Source organism: Amblyomma americanum, chromosome 4, assembly GCF_052857255.1.
Source record: "Amblyomma americanum isolate KBUSLIRL-KWMA chromosome 4, ASM5285725v1, whole genome shotgun sequence".
Classification (NCBI taxonomy): Eukaryota; Metazoa; Arthropoda; class Arachnida; order Ixodida; family Ixodidae; genus Amblyomma; species Amblyomma americanum.
Window position 1 is genome coordinate 100,578,588 of NC_135500.1, and position 16,853 is coordinate 100,595,440.

A 16,853-nucleotide genomic window follows, 5' to 3' on the forward strand; every position below is an offset into this window, starting at 1 on the left:
GATATCTTCGGAAGCATTCAGAGTACAGTACTTTCGATGAAGGTCTACATTACGCGTCCATATGACATTGCAGCACACTGGAGATACACCAGATGCCTTAGGAAGTACCAGGAATATGAAAGTGCTCTACTTTATGCCTTGTGAACGTTGAATGCGAATCCTCAGTTAAGAGTCAAAGTTGTTATTCCGGTCATGTGCATTGAAAAGCAACGCAATATTTGGTGCGCGCTCCCAGACTGAGTCTTTAAATGACTACATAATTTGTGTTAAGCCTTAGGAGACATTATAGAATATCAGGCCGTGCAGGGTGCCGGGAAGAAGAACTTATTGCGTAAAGAAGTCACACAGGCTACTATTTTGCAGGAAACACTCTTTCTTCATGTGGCTCCTGAATGCACCGAAGGCCAGCCAACCTGATCTGGAACCTATGCAAAAATTCAGCAGATGCGATTACCTAGATTGGTTTATTAGCCAGTTCAAAGATATTTGTTTGACGGCTGTGTAGAAGCTTTCCTTTTTAATTTCATCGTGGCGTTAAAAGGAAGTGCGGGTTGGCCCGTGTATTTTAATGTTTAAGCAGTTTTTGTGTTGCAACCAGGATGTTTGATGCGTTGCTTATTCGTGTTCTTGTGTTTTTGAATTTATAATATTGAAGCCTGCTCAGACACTGAAGTGTTCTTGCACAGCATCAGGGCGCGCTAAAAAAAAGGTTTCAACTTTTGGCCAAATTTTAATATTATCAGCCATAGTATGTCTAAATCGCCATTTCAATTTGTACAAAGCGACTATAATGTACCATCCGTTTCAAGCAAGCCACATGCTAATAAAACGATTTCGGCGACTGGATACTGGCTACAATTTCCTTGGGTCATGCATGGACAAAGTATCGCCGGTGATTAGCAAAGACGGCCGTTTTCCGATAGATTTCAGGTTTTAAGGAGTGCACGTTAAAGATCCCTATGTGTGTTAATAATTCCGGAGCCACCCACTACGGCACCTTTTTCGTCCTTTATTCTTGAACTCGCTCCTTTTTCCCTTCCCTTACGGCGCGGTTCAGGTGTCTGCCGAGATGTGACAGATACTGCGCCATTTGACTTCCTCAAAAACCAATTTTCAGTTTGTTTTTTTTCATATCAGTTCCCATGATGGGGAGAATCTTGACGTTCGACATCGGCCCAAGGCGTTTCGTGGAACAGTTTGCATGCTTCGGTCTTGGGCCGGCCAAATTTTTGCGCCATGAGATAGAAAGCGAGCCTTAGAGGTTTACATGTGCTCTACAAGTACATGATCACATTGCCAAATGGGGGCCATTCAGGTGCTTAATACGGGGGCATCTAATCCGCATGCAAAATATAACTTTTGAAATATAGCAGAAATTCCAGTGGCCTGTTAGGTAAGCAAATTTTCCCGTAAAATTCCTGTTAGTTTATTGTGCTGAAATTCTACGTGTGACCCATTTTTAATTTTTACAGATTGTTATTTTTAAACCTGTGAGAGATACGTCGCTGTGTTAGGATCACTTGAAGTAGACTGCAAGGAGGACAATTTGAACGTATCATATTGCAGTTAACTAAAAGAAAACTAGGTAACTTAAATATTTCGTCAACGTTATATTGTACACATTAGCCTCAAGATTTTAGAGCGAACTTCAAGGCTGGTAATATCAACATTCACATTGGTCAGCAGCGCTTCGGGAATTGGCACTGTGCTTTAACAAAGCAGAGCGTCATATTCAAGTTTTTGAAAGGTGTTCTGCTGGCTTTCTCGTGTTCCACATACATAACATGGCGCCCCTCGAATTTCGAGTGACCGACGTAGATGCAATACGTATATTATGTACACGAACGTGACGTGATTTGGGAGAGATACCATACGCAGGGACGTTGATTATAAATACGCAACCCTGAAACGTAATTTGCCAACTTTTCAAAAGCATATTTTTGAAAGACGTTATTTCCAACCACAATACTTCGCTTTACTAAATGACCGCTTGGTCATAGTCATTTCATTACAGTGAACTTTCACTGAAGGCAAGTATTTTTGAAGGTCCCGTCAGCCAATTCAGCAAGACCCAAGGAGCTGTCGCATGGTACTTAATTTTATTGGCCGTTTTTTTTACAGGGTTTGCTTGCCCGCATTTACTTTTCCAGGGACCCGTCTTTATAATGAAACCCATATTTTTCTCTGTCTTAACTCATTCCATTATCGTCATATGTCGGTCACTTATTTCATTTTTTCCGCCAGTTTGTGCCCTTTTCAGTATCTGCTCAGCTATCGCAGAACAAAGCCACAGGGAATAAGCAAATTCAAAACAGGCCCAGGCGACTCTTCATATACTATCGGTTCCTTTTGTGTATACGCGAGGTTATGTAATTGCACTAAATCGTCCTGTATTCTTGTTTTATACCGCATATTCTCGAATATCCCCTGTCTGTCTTCTTCTACACAACGACACCTTCTATTACTTCGCCAAGCAAAACGTATGTTAAAGGCCGTAGTTTTACATCAATAGGCTCTCTGTCTAAATCAGCGGTGTGCGGGATAAAGAGTGGGTGCTTTTCGTTGACTTGGGATTGAATGTTTATCGCCTTTTATTTACAGTTTGAATCCCTGAACACAAACGCTCGTTCTATGCATAAGGAATAAGACAGATTCCCAAAAATATGGCGAGAATTGGGCCTAGTAACATGTTCATGTTAGTTTTATCGCGCTTAGCTTTTTACAGAACGAGTAGACACAAGAACTTGCGCTCTGTGCTGTTGTTGTGTCTTCTAGGTTTGTAAAAAGTAAAGTGCGTTGAACCATCAGGATTTCCAAAAGCTGGAAGCAAAATACGCTTGCATATTGAGAATTACATCATGCGAATATATGTAGCAGAAAACAGGGAGAAGAAAACTTCCACTAAAACGAAACCGCTTTTTTTTCTTAATTACCCAGCAGCTGATGCTATGGTTGTCGGAGGAAAAGTACAGCGACAGGGTAAGGGGAAATATTTGCGCAAGGTCGTTTACCTCGAAATGCTGAGATTTCTTAGAGCTTTGAGGGCCGTGACATGCTCTGAGGCGATGAACCATCATTATGCTCTGCGACAACTCATGCCAAATAGTGTGAGAATGTTATTTCGCAAGAAGAGGGCTACACTGCACGCAAACGGAGAACTGTAACCGTGCATCGGGATCTGCAAATGTCAACGGCAGCACATAAGTTAGTTCTGAACCGCTGGGCTGCTTTCGCCCTGTACTGAGATGCCGCATATAGTGCATAGAGATTTTAGCACTTGCTGGCAGCTTTCTTACACTCGCAAAATAATTGTACTTTGGAAAGGCTAGAAAATATGAGTAGCATTGGAGAGGTGGCGGTCTCTTTCTGACTGAAGCGTATCGTTCTCTCAATTGAGTAGCGATATTTTACAATTTAGTCCCAGTCAACAGCTCAGCTAGCAGGGCCATGGTTTATTGCTCCGTTTCTAAATTTAACAACTTCCAATTATCAATCTGAATGTAGTATGGTAAAGGCAATGCATTAGGTTATTCCCCCTTATTATGCCTCTAAACGCACTCGAAATTTAGGTTGCATCGCAAAAGCGTCGAAACACAAAGTACAGTTCGCTCCGGCTGAATGCATGTGCTACAGAAAGCATCTAGTTCATGTGAAATCGCCCGAAAACTTCCTGGCAAGGCACAGAATTCAAGGAGCCGGCCGCTAGTGTCTTTTAGGCGGCCGCTACGCGAACAGCTAGCCCAGCGATGAGAAATGAAGAAGAGGACTATAGGAGCAGGAGTTTACATGAAACGGAAAAAAACTTATGGGTCACCATTAAGCGGCTGTGGATCACTTCACAGGCTGGACAGAACAGCGTTCTGGTTTACCAGCGAGCAAGGATGTTCATTACGATAAGTGACGGTGGTGATCTAGCGCATGAATGTATCTCAGACAATCCTATTGCAATCGGCGACCTGCCGGCGAGCGCCAGTAAACACAGATTATACCCTCATTTACATGAACCCGACATCGGCGAGCTCAGTCAAAAGATCGAGTTTAGTAAGGTCAACCCAACTCGGAGACTGTCTGATAACGTGATCTGGAAGCGAGCGACTCAACTCACGTTGCGCGCACCGCGAGGCATGACCGCGCGAGTACTAAACCGGCTTCGAATTCTGTTTTCCCTGCAGAAAATGCTTTCACCAAGCCTGTAAGAGGATTAAGTGTAATTTGCGGAGGGGGCTGAGACCCGACCAACCTTTGAGGCCAAGCTGAGGGGTCGTGTTCAGTAGACTACCCTACCGGACTCGGCAGCGTTTATATGAACCCAGGAACCGGTTTTCAACTCAACACGACCCTGCCGGGGTCATGTGAACGCCGCTTATGAATTTCGACGTAACTTCTTATAAACATTCACGTGAACGTTACCCTAATCCTGCAGAAGAGAGATTTACAACTTTCTCAGAAATTGGTAGCCGTAGAATTCGTGCTGGTCAGGACTATTGAGAAGTTACCTTTCATTGGAATTCTAGACATCTCGGGATTCTCCACTGTATTTTGGGAAATTCTGGATGATGAATATGTCTTGTTCGAAAAGTCCTCAAAACCAGCATTATCATGAACAGTAGCCTTTATACGCCATAAATCATAAGACTGACTACGCCCACAGCAGGTAAAAGGCCTCTACCATGTCTCTCCTATTAACCCTGTCCTTTGCCAGCTGCGGCAACCGTTTACCCGCGAAATTCTTAACCTCATCCGCCCATCTATCTTCCTGCCGCCCCTGCTACGCAGCTCAGTGACCAGCGGTTATTTTGCTTTTCTATTAAGTGCCCTGCCGAAGTATATTTCTACGTGTTGCTTGCGACTAGGATGCCAATAAGCCGCTGAAAATAAGTTGAAAATCTGTTTTGCAGCGATATCCTGTATTCCTCTACTTTCCCTCTTTTCGGTAGCTCGGTATTGGGCGTCCGCTTCACTTATTTATTTTGGTCCCTCTACAGGTCTAAGCTAATTTGTGACCTTACCATTCTTTAGCCATTTCAACACACCTTTGCGAGGACATCCACATCCTGAACGATGCGGGGTTGAGCGCATAGCATGAAGTCTATTTCATTTTATTCTCACCATTGTGGCTCTTCCACGTCCAATTCCAGCTATTTTTTTTCCAGAAGAAGGCATTCATGATCCGTAAATTATTTTTCTCTGTGAAATTACTAATAACTCCCCTCTGCTATTCCTATAGGTTATGCCAAAGCCGCGAACAGCCTGGTATCCGGCCTGCTTCTTGCCTACCGTCGCATTAAAATCGCCCATGAGAGTACATCGCTAATCAACGATAGCACAGTACCTGCCCGCCCCTTAGTACTGTATACGCCTCATCTATCCTCCCTACCTCACTAAGCTGTATGACATCCCATTTAATACCCGCTAGTTCCTCGAACTGCACTGCTAGTCTAGCCTCACTGGATAAGGTTCCAGCGCTAAACGTTTGCAGGTTCAGTTTGCAGGTTCAGTTTCCAGTTTCCTGTCCAGAGCCAGAGATTCTTATCACCCTCCGCTGAGTCACAGGTCTGACAGCCGCCTTGGTCAGTTGCTCCGCAGGGGCTGCGGAGCAAGTGAGAGTTAATTGGTTTGTTCACAGAAGGTTGTGGACAAGTAATACATCAGAGTGGCCAAATCCTGCTCTGGTGATGGAGTGCGTTGTTGGTTCATGGCCCCCCAGATCAGGCTGCACGAGAGAGCTGGTTCTGCAATTCTATCGACACGCGGAGTTATTTCTTTCAAACCAGGTGAAGAATTTCGTTCACCAGAATTCAAACCTCGGCCCTCTTGCACTTATAAGCCATATAATCCATGTGTAGTTAGCGCTTTTCGGAGAAAATATTTATGCAATGGGGGTGTAAAGGTGTTTATTCGAAGCGCAGGTTGGTTGGCGTTGGTCGAAGAGGGACACGAAGGACACACTCACAGGCGTCACTCAAAATCCCGGCTGGCCTTCGTCTACCCCTTCACTGCACTGCTCTAACTGCACCCGGTCGGTCCCATTACGACTGTAAGATCAAACTTTGCGAGGAAAGTCATTACAGCTCCCCCCCCCCCCCCCCCCCCCCCCCCAGGGGTATTCCTAACATGACTCTAACTTGCGCAGCAGCCAAACGTAACGGCGAGCGCTATTGCATCCGTTTTGTACACTGAGAAAAAAAAGCATGGGAGAATCTGTTTTCAGAGGAACCCAAAACAAGAATTATGCCGACAGAAGCCCAGCGTACGGTAGACAAGTCACAGCGCGTTGACGCCCTGGAGGCATCTGGGCAAAAAAAGAAAATGTGAATAGATGCATACACAAGGCCACCCAATAAGAAATGTTGGCAACGGAGAGAACAAAAATGAAGCAAAAAGTTTCCGTTTTTCTCGAATTAAGGAAGGTGTTAATAATCAATTCGGCTATTCATGTTTCCTTCACATTATCGTAATGACCGGCCGTTGGAGCTTTTTTCAGAAAGGAAAACATTCTCTGAAGGTAACACCTCCTCAAGATCTCCTGAACTTTGATCATGTGTCTGTGTATAGTGTCAGCTATTATAGCAAGAGACAAAGAGGCGTCACAAGGCTCTGAATTTTATTAGTCCTAGCTTATCTTGAATCCTGCTTGCCTGCATTGCTTTCGTCGCTTATCTATATTTATACTCATTCAGGCAAAATTCCGATACATTTGCTAGTGCGAGATATGGTCTTGTGTGCGCTGGTTATTTTTTTACCAGGTATTTATTTCTCCATTACTTATCTTTCACCTCTGTCGCTTCTGATATTGGAGAAAGACCCAGCAGAAAAGCTCAAAGGACACTCAGCCTCTAGAGTCTCTTCGTTGGTCGGTCCTTTATTATATCACTGAGATGGTTATACACGCATGCTAGCTGGCTGCTAACTTTTGGTTTCTTAATGAAACCGACAAGAGCACAAAATCGTAAGATTATGATAGGGATGAAAGATCTTGTCTCATGTTGCAAAGGCGTAGCCTTTTACTATGGAAAAAACGATAATCTTAGAATTTGCAAGCGCATGAAGTTGGGCTAGTTCGTTTTCCATTGAAGAGAATTTATCACTAATACGGTACACAAGACGGGACAGCCGACGAGACGAGCGCTACTAACTGAATCTTTATTGCAGACAAGGCAAACAATAAATATTATTAGTTGCAAACATTCGAAAAAGCACACATAAGAAAAGATAAATAAAGCTTCGGTGGGTAGTAGCGTTCACGCTTCGTGTTGTTCCTTCTCGTGTGACTTTTGGACTTCAATTTTATAATGTTTATTGGGCATTGAAAATTGCATAAATAAAGTTTATGCGGCATCTCGAAGTGAAAACTACACATTATCGTATCACACCAAGTGACCACGGCGTCGAAAAAAATTACTTACAGCTTGTCAAGTGGACGTGTTTACTTCAGGAGTATTTCTCATATTATTATATTATATTATATATTACATAATATCATTGTAATATAGTGTTATAGCATATTATAATATATAATTGTACTATATAACGACTTTATGTTCCTTCGACCGGCTCCTTCCATGAAAAGAAACGCTCTCTTCTCAGTGCCAATGCAATGCCTTGAAGTTGTATCACATAATGGCGCCAAACTGTTAAGCATTTCTGTCTTGAAGAGGTAATCGCGGTGCACTAAAAATGCCACCGGCGATGAGTACATTACTTTGCCGTAAGAGGTTCAGGTGCGAAAAATATAATGCACACTAGTCTATTGTAAAGCTCTGTGGCTACTGTCTGGCGGCTTCTGCAATAGTTGTTGGCTTATCACTTTTTCCGACGTGCGATCGCTATCGTGATCGCTGGTCATACTTTCCGTACCGTTAGGATACGTAGTAACGGCCGCGTCTACTGATCTGAACATTGTTGGCATAAATTTTCGGAGCTTTTCTTACAAAACCGCTGCGGAATTGGCACCTAGAAATTCTCCTTTAAAAATTCAGTTGTCTGTCTGTTTTAAGCATGTTGGTGACTGATATAGCTGCATTCTTATGAACAAAGCAAGCTTGCATTACTTCACAAAACAACAGAATTGTAGGGTTCGTTGCCGTAGGTCAACAAACTCTCTGGGTAGATGAGTGATGCGCGGGGCTCCTCTTCATGAAATTCATATTAAATTCTCGCTGGCTTTTCTAAGCAAGTGAATGCACTCTACAAAAAGGTTCCTTAAATGTATAAGAGCTAGAACTTGTTTTATAAGCCGGCAGAAAACGACCTCGACGGAAAAAAATCTGCATCACGGGAAAGCATAAGCATGAAATGGAGATAAAGAAAACATTGTAAAATTTAGTTTAATTCCGGAGCTTGAGCAATATAGGTTATTTTTCTCGGAGTCAGAAGGCGCAAAGACAGCGCTGCTGCGCGGACTGGTATGCAGTATGATTACAGATGCCTAAGCATTCATGCACTTATCGCATACGCCGAAGCAGAAAAGCGGTATACTTACATAATGCAGCCAGGTAGTGAAGCATGATTTCACTGCTCCCGCGCGGTCCTCAAAGATAGCAGTCGATAAAAATTTGCCTCAGACACGTCATTTATTCCTTAGGGCCGAACATTCTGGGGATGTTATTTGGCAACATGAACTCACGACTGTATACCTAAGCGGTGGACGGTAACTAGTCTCCGGCTAAGTACTTGTACACGGACAACCATGCGGCCGCCATTGTCCTGCACACCACTCTTGTCGCCCCAGTACTTTGGCGCTGCTTGTAGAGCATCGGCAAGTATGCACTACCGGTAGCTTTCCTACAAACGAAAATATTCCTATAAAGATGCGCCATCCGACCTTCTTTAATCAACGTTGTTACCATAGCTTTTAATGAAGTTTAATTTCTCTGGAACCCAGACGACGATTTCCATTCTATGCTGCTGGGTATTTTTCAAAATGGTGTATCATTTTATGTACGTAATAAATTATTGCAGGTTTGCCATTTTTGTCGACCTTATTGCTCGTAGTCGTTTTTCACCCTTTAAGAGCTTCAAGCAATCCTCTGCAACAGAGCTAATAATGATGCCCGGAAATCATCACGCAAGATGAAAAAAAACTGCATGCCGCATTTTGGAAAAACAGTGCACTGGCTCGAAGCAAACATAGGAAACGCACAAATGTAGCAAAGCCCTATTATGCCGCCAGCACACAAGAGAGTTGCGTGAGCGCGCTGCCAGTAGAGTTGAATCTTGCCAAGATAAGGTTTATAAAATGCCAGCCAACCGCACATGATAGAAGATAAAAGATGAAAAAATTGTCACAGGCGAGCGCTTTTCCAGTGGTAATGCCCGGATTGCATTTTTTCATAAAAAACAGTTTTGGCTTTAAATGGTTTAACGACCCAAAGCTACTCACACTATGAGGGACGCCGTTGTGGAAGGCTCCGGATAATTTCGACCACCTGGTGTTTTTTTCTTAATGGGCAATGATATCACAGAGTACATGAGCCGCGGAAATTTCCCCTCTATCCAAATGGGACCGCCGCTGCCGGGATCGAACCCACACATTTCGAGTCAGTAGCCTAGCAACATAACAACTCAGCTACCTCGGCGGCGTTTTTTTTTTTGCGTAATTGGTTGTATTTACAGATCCAAAGACAACTTAGACACCTTCTATACCGCGATCTGAAAAAGAACTTCCAGTCTCATTTAAAAGCGCTGCCGCGGTGGCTCAGTGGTTATGGCGCTCGGCTGCGGACCTTAAAGACGCACGTTCGATCTCAGCCGGGGCGGTCTAATTTCGATTGAGGCGAAAATCTGGAGGCCCTGACTGTGCGATGTCAGTGCACGTTAAATAACCCCAGGTGGTCAAAATTTCCGGAACGCTTCGCTGCGGCGTGCCTTATGGTCTCAGTCGCTTTTGGACGTTAAACCCACATATATTATAAACCATCTTATGAAACCAGTTGTCATTTGCACGCTTGTCTTGCGGTCGTTGTTTTGCGCCATGTAGATTTCTACTGGTAGCAGTGTTGGATCCATCCCCTTTTACAACCAACTAGTACCAATCGCCGCCCTACTTTTGCACTTGTTCTTGATGATGAATCTGCAATTAATGCTACGTTGCCGTCGACTAACAGAGCACCACACTTCTTAATGATCCATAGCCCGACACAAAAGGATAAATGCAAATACAAAAGGTTTGTTGTTTAATTCACTCTGAAACGCACTGGTACGCACCATTACAACTCCCTTAATAGTAGTCCCCACCTAAATGTTTGATTCAAGCAAGAATAAACTCAGGAAAATGTTGCTGCTTGCATTTGGTCTCGTTTTCACTGGCGTGGTCCACGTCCCGCCTTTTGTTGTGTTGCGTTTATCTTCGCTGACGCTCGAGAATATTCGAGAAGGTCGCATTTGATTTGTAGTTTTCTTTTACAGGAGCAATATAACAGGTAGGTTTTTTGCAGACGCAAGAAGAGCAGGCGCCCCTGTCATGTGCCGAGGTAGGCATTTTTTGTGTTTGTTCTGTTGCTTTTTGTGCCACGCGTCACCATGTGGCCAACGAGGCACTAAGTCATGTATTGTCCTTTACTCGTGCCTTGACCACAAGCCTAGCTATGCCGCGTGCTAGGAGAGACGCCATACTTTTTTAATCATTTACCACTCTGCTTTGCGCGCCGAGTACTTAAAACGCGCGAAAAAGCCGGATACCTTGTCGTTAACCGCAACCTGCTTAAAACGCAATTGGCATGGACACAAGCCGAGAGGTAGCGGTTCGCAACTCGGAGTACCGAGATGTCGGCAGTCTTCGTGGCATCACCGGTTGTGCATTAACCAAATTTTTCCGTGATCTATGCTTTAGAATCAATGCCTTGGTCACCTACCCTGCGTGATCCGCGAATAAGTGATATATTAGTTGTAGCTGATTTTTTTTACACTTTAAGGGATACAAAAGGTCCCTCTTCACTCATGCACCCTACTTGTGTGCAGGGGGGGGGGGGGGGGGGGATTTGTGAGTAAATCGCGGTAATGCATATATACAGGTAAACATGATCTTTTCCTCATTTCTCTTCAAAAATACATGTTTCTAACTGCAAAGTTTTATTGATTAATTAGTGCTAGTACTGCTTCGTGCTTCTATTTCGCGTTTAATGCAGACTAAAAGGAAATAAATCGTGCTTTCAGTATCAAAGTTTCTAAACTGTTTCCTCCTAGCCGCCAGCCAAAGGCAGCACGGCGTCAGGATGGGGATATGTGTCAGGACAACTGCTTTATGATGCTTTCAGCAAGCAGCTCCAAAACTAGACAGTCGGTTGCATGAGCCAGGGTTACTGAAACAGATCAAGACTGCTCTCTGCTTAAAAAAATACGGGTTCGATCTCGGTCGCGGCAGTCGCATTTCGATGGAGGCTAAATTCTAGAGGCCAGTGTACTGTGCTTTGTAAGTGCATGTTAAAGAACCCCAGGTGGTCGAAATTTCCAGGGTTCATTACTAAGGCGTCCCTCATAGCCTGACTACCTTTTAAACGTTAAACCCCCTAAACGAAAACCGTAAACGAATTGTATTTGCATCAACTTCCTCAAAACTCATAAAAGTGGAGATAAAAAAAAATTCTCCGCCAAGACTACCTCAGTGTTCGACTGAACAGCGTTAGCTATGGGAGTTTCATGTGTTTACATCGGTGTGCTCAGCAGACGTGGAGAAGACCAATACAAAACATCCGCGGTTGTTTTCTTTAAATGACATGCCAGGTCATTTAACACCACTTCGAATACTCTGCGTCAAAAGCGCCCCTCCACCCCATTTAATGCAAGTGGTGGTCCTGGCGGGGTCCCACTTCGATGGCCGCTATACTGGCATGTATATAAGGGGTGAAAGTATAGGAATTAATTAAGGTGCCGTGCGCCCTCTGTTGTTACGTAATATAGTGCGGTCAGGTGGTAACCCTTTCGTCCATTTCACCTTCATTGCAGTCAGACGCGTTCTTGACGAACGTAAGTATTAAGAACTAACGCTCTTAAAAAATGAACAGACGCTGAGGCAGCGGTCGAATATCGATAGTTGACACAACTAACATAGGTTGCCGGTTTGAATCTCTGCCCCGAGCTAGACTTTAATTGAACTGGTAAATTTATGCTGCACGAAACGCGAAATCGTACGTATGCCAGCACCCCGAGCACTCTGCGACAAATCGTTGAAATGATAGTTCTTGACAAGAGCGCAAATATTTCACAGATTCACTATCGCCTTTATGTCTCCTTTAATATCTAAAACAAACTGCCATGCCATTGTTACGTCAAAAGGAGAACTCAATTATTGCCCCAAAAGCGATAGATAAAATCACCGCATAACAAGAATGCTGTTATATATATATATATATATATATATATATATATATATATATATATATATATATATAGGCATCGTTTTACTGTTAGCATTACGCGTCGTCGTGAAATTCAGTGCAACAAGTTAAGCTTGCAATTTTTTTTTATTTCCATATCCAGCTTGGTCTGAGCTATTATAGCTCTTCACCTCTTCTGATTAAGCTGATTACGCAGAATTATCTCGGTATGTCGACACTAGATCTTAGACTGTTATAACTACAGTTCTCAGTGCCAATGTTATAACAATCGGTCTTTGCAAGGTGTCCTCAAGATCCACACAAATTCTCACCCTGCATTGTTCACGACCCGCCCCGCGGTGGCTCAGTGGTTAGGGCGCTCGGCTACTGATCCAGAGTTCCTGAGTTCGAACCCGACCGCGGCGGCTGCGTTTTTATGGAGGCAAAACGCTAAAGGCGTTCGTGTGCTGTGCGATGTCAGTGCATGTTAAAGATCCCCAGGTGGTCGAAATTATCCCGGAGCCGTCCACTATGGTACCTCTTTCTTCCTTTCTTCTCTCACTCCCTCCTTTATCCCTTCCCTTACGGCGCGGTTTAGTTGTCCAACGATATATGAGACAGATACTGCAGTCATTTCCTTTTCCCAAAAACCAATTAATATTACTATTATTGTTCGCGATTTGGTCCTGAGCTCCTAACTCCTTTACAGAATACGTTGGTTGCGTTGTTTACCGGGCCCGTCCGACAAATCTCATGCCTTTCTTCTCATTTCGCTGCCTTCGGTTTTTTTTTTTTCAAAGCAGTAGTAGCAGATCCTGCGGTTATTCTTTTCTTCAGAAGAGAGCAATACCAGACACTATTTCCTCTCTCTTTCTGGCCTTAGATTGCCGTTTTTTTTTAAATAGGTAATTTAAGAGCTATTAATACTCCACATTTGGAGCACTGGGCACGATACATGTTCTTAAACACGTAGATTAGGCAGCGCATTGGTACGTAAACAAATCCACCACTGCTTCTATGTTGCTGTTTTTGATAGAAATTTCAAAAAGAAGATAAACACATTTGATGGCCCCAGTGAGTCACATGGATGTCTGTTAAAACTTTGATGTCGAGCTTGTCGGTTTTGAAACAAGATGAATGGTAGCAGCGCAAGAACAGAAATTTCTCTTTTGCAACACAGCCGAAGAAAGACACGAGACGAGCCCTCGTGTTGTATCTTTTTTCACCTATGCCTCTAAAAAATAAATTTGGTTCTCGTGCTGTTCCCGTTCATCACTGAACAAATACCACCTGAAACTTGTTCAGAAAAGTCGGAGACAACCGCGTACATTCACTGGGGCCGCCAACAACGCTTATGCGCCCAGTAAAAAGCCACAGGGCGTTTCGAATGGTCAACACAAATGCGGAGCCATCCTCCCCCCCCCCCCCCCCCCCCCAAACACACACACCTGGAAAATTGTTCGAGAGGTTGATCAGGTCGCCATGTGAATACCTACACATCTTCTAAATATATTTCTTTTTTTTATGGTCATCTTCGTGGACCATAAATATTGTTGTTCGCCAACGAGGTTGCAGAATAGGGTTTCAGGATTTAACGTCCCAAAGTGACTCAGGATAGATTTCAGACAACTTTCTACTGGTCCAACTAAATACATTTGCTGAGTCTTTATAAGAAAACCCTAGAGCTGTGTATTCCCGTGATAGCAGGATTTATCGGGGACTGGCGCAAGATTTTATATCATATCAGCTAATCTTTGAAGCCTTGCGGTTTATATTTTAGGATGACACATCGGCACATTGCGAATTGTATAAAATTATTCCTTTGAAATTAATCTGTCATGCTTGAAGAAACCTTCACATAAATACACGTATTATTACTGCATTTTCCTGTAGCCCCATAACGTTTTACACAGTCAATCTCCATCAGACTCTGCATACTAGACAGAATAAGGTTTTTTGCGTATTTATGGCGATTGTATTGATACATTCTCCGTCGCAGACTGAAAGAGAGCTTATTCTGTAGAGGTGTTTGCTTCGACATAACAATCAACACCACAAGTGTTCTAAGCCGACACAACTGAATACTGAATACAAGCGTCCATGGCCCCGTGTAAAAAACGTGGAAGCTAGAGCTGGAATTTCAAAACTTTTTGCTTTGTCACCTAGAACGCTATCCCTTTTGCTTTGCGCTGTGAGGTTACGTTCCTTTAATAATTATCACAGTGGTTAATTCTCGTTTGTATGAAGAAACTGCTGCGCAGTAATGGATGCGTAGAAAGTGTGTGAACAACCACCACGCTTTGTAACGGCGATCAGACGAGCTGCCACAGCTGTAGTTATGTTTGTCGCTTGCCAGTTGTGAAAGTCAGCAACTTTGACTACGCAAGCTTGCAATGCGATGTCTTTCGACTTGTAAATGCCCTGGCGGCAATCCTTTACAAATAACAGTAGTCATGTATGGGTGCTATTAAAGCTTTTCTTCCGGTGCGTTTTAGGGTTTGTAATATCTTTCCGGAAGGTAAATTTTCTCTGCTGGTGCCGCAAGAGCATTCCGATTAAGCCGACTGCATTGCACGTGAGGTGTTCATTTCTTATGTATAGTGGTTGCGCTGAACCAATTTAAACAAGAGAAGCAAGGCGGAACATGCGCAAAGTTGGCAGCACGTATTATTTGCATACATTTCCAGAGCAGGCGCAGGATAGTATCTGAGTTAAACAAATTCAATGCAGAAAGAAAAGCAATCTAATCCGCAATGCTTCAAACACAATAACTGCAATATTATACACCCCTATTTACGGATCGTTGACGCGGTCATATGGATCATATGGCTTATAAGTGCAAGAGGACCGAGGTTTGAATCCTGGTTAACGCAATTCTTCACCTGGTTTGAAGGAAAGAACTCCGCGTGTCGATATAATTGCAGAACAAGCCCTGTAGTGCAGCCTGATCTCGGGGGCCATGAACCTACAACGCACTCCATTACCAGAGCAGGATTTGGCCACTCTGATGTATTACTTGTCCACAACCTTCTGTGGACAAACCAATTAACCCTCACTAACTCCGCAGCCCCTCCGGAGCAACTGACCAAGGCGGCGATCAGACCTGTGACGCAGCAGAGGGTGATAAGAATCTCTGGCTCTGGACATGCCGCCATTGGAAACTGAACCTGCAAACGTTTAACGCTAGAACCTTATCCATTGAAGCTGGCCTAGCAGTGCTGTTCGAGGAACTAGCGGGTATTAAATGGGATGTCATACAGCTTATTGAGGTAGGGAGGATAGATGAGGCGTATACAGTACTAAGGGGCGGGCATGTACTGTACTATCGTAGATTAGCGATGTCCTCTCGTGGGCGATTTTAATGCGACGGTAGGCAAGAAGCAGGCCGGAGACCAGGCTGTTCGTGGCTTTGGCATAACTTATAGGAATAGCAGAGGGGAGTTATTAGTAATTTCACAGAGAAAAATAATTTACGGATCATGAATGCCTTCTTCCGGAAAAAAAAATAACGAAGAGCACATGGAAGAGCCACAATCGTGAGCATAAAATGAAATAGACTTCATTCTATGCACTCAACCCGGCATCGTTCAGGATGTGGACGTCCTCGGAAAGGTATGTTGTAATGACTACAGAATGGTAAGGTCACAAATTAGCTTAGGCCTGCAGAGGGAACAAAATAAATTTGTGAAGCGGACGCCCAATTACGAGCTAGCGGGAAGAGGGAAAGTAGAGGAATACAGGATATCGCTGCAAAACAGATTTTAAACTCTAACTGAGGAAGGCGATCTTAATATTCAATCAATGAACGCTTTTGCTAAAGCTGTCACTGCTATCATTACGCAGAGCGCAGTAGAAGTAGTGGGCAGGATTTTGAGACAAGAAACCGGCAAGCTATCTTAATAAAAAAAAATCTGATTAAGAAACGCCAAAGCATGAAAACATCTAACCCAACGGACAGAATCAAACAGGCAGAGCTATAAAAGTCAATAAATGTTCACAAGGTAGCCGACATAAGGAAGTTTAATATGGCGGAAATCAAGGATGCGATAAACAACGGAGGTAGCCTAAAAGCAGCGAAGAGGAAACTAGGCACAGATAGAAATCAGATGGATGCGATAAAAGAAAAAGAGGGCTATCCCATTAGCAGCATGGATAAGATAGAGTAGCCGAAGAGTTTTACTCAAATCTTTAAGAGTAGCAATGTAATCAGAACAATAATGAGTGAGGCAGTAGCGCTCAGCAATGGGACATCCCGCCAGAAACGAAAGAGGAAGTAAAGAAAGCCTTAGTAGAAACGCAAAAGGGGAAGCAGCTGTTGAGCATCAGGTAATCGCAGATCTCGTGAAGGACGGAGGTGAAATTGTGCTAGAAAATCTAACCACCCTCTATACGCAATGCCTTATGACATTGAGTTTACCGGAAGCTCACAAGACGCTAACATGATCTTAATTCACAAGAATGAAGACGTTAAGGACATGAAAAATTATAGACCGATCAGCGTACGGTCCGTTGGCTGCAAGGTACCTGCTAAGGCAATCG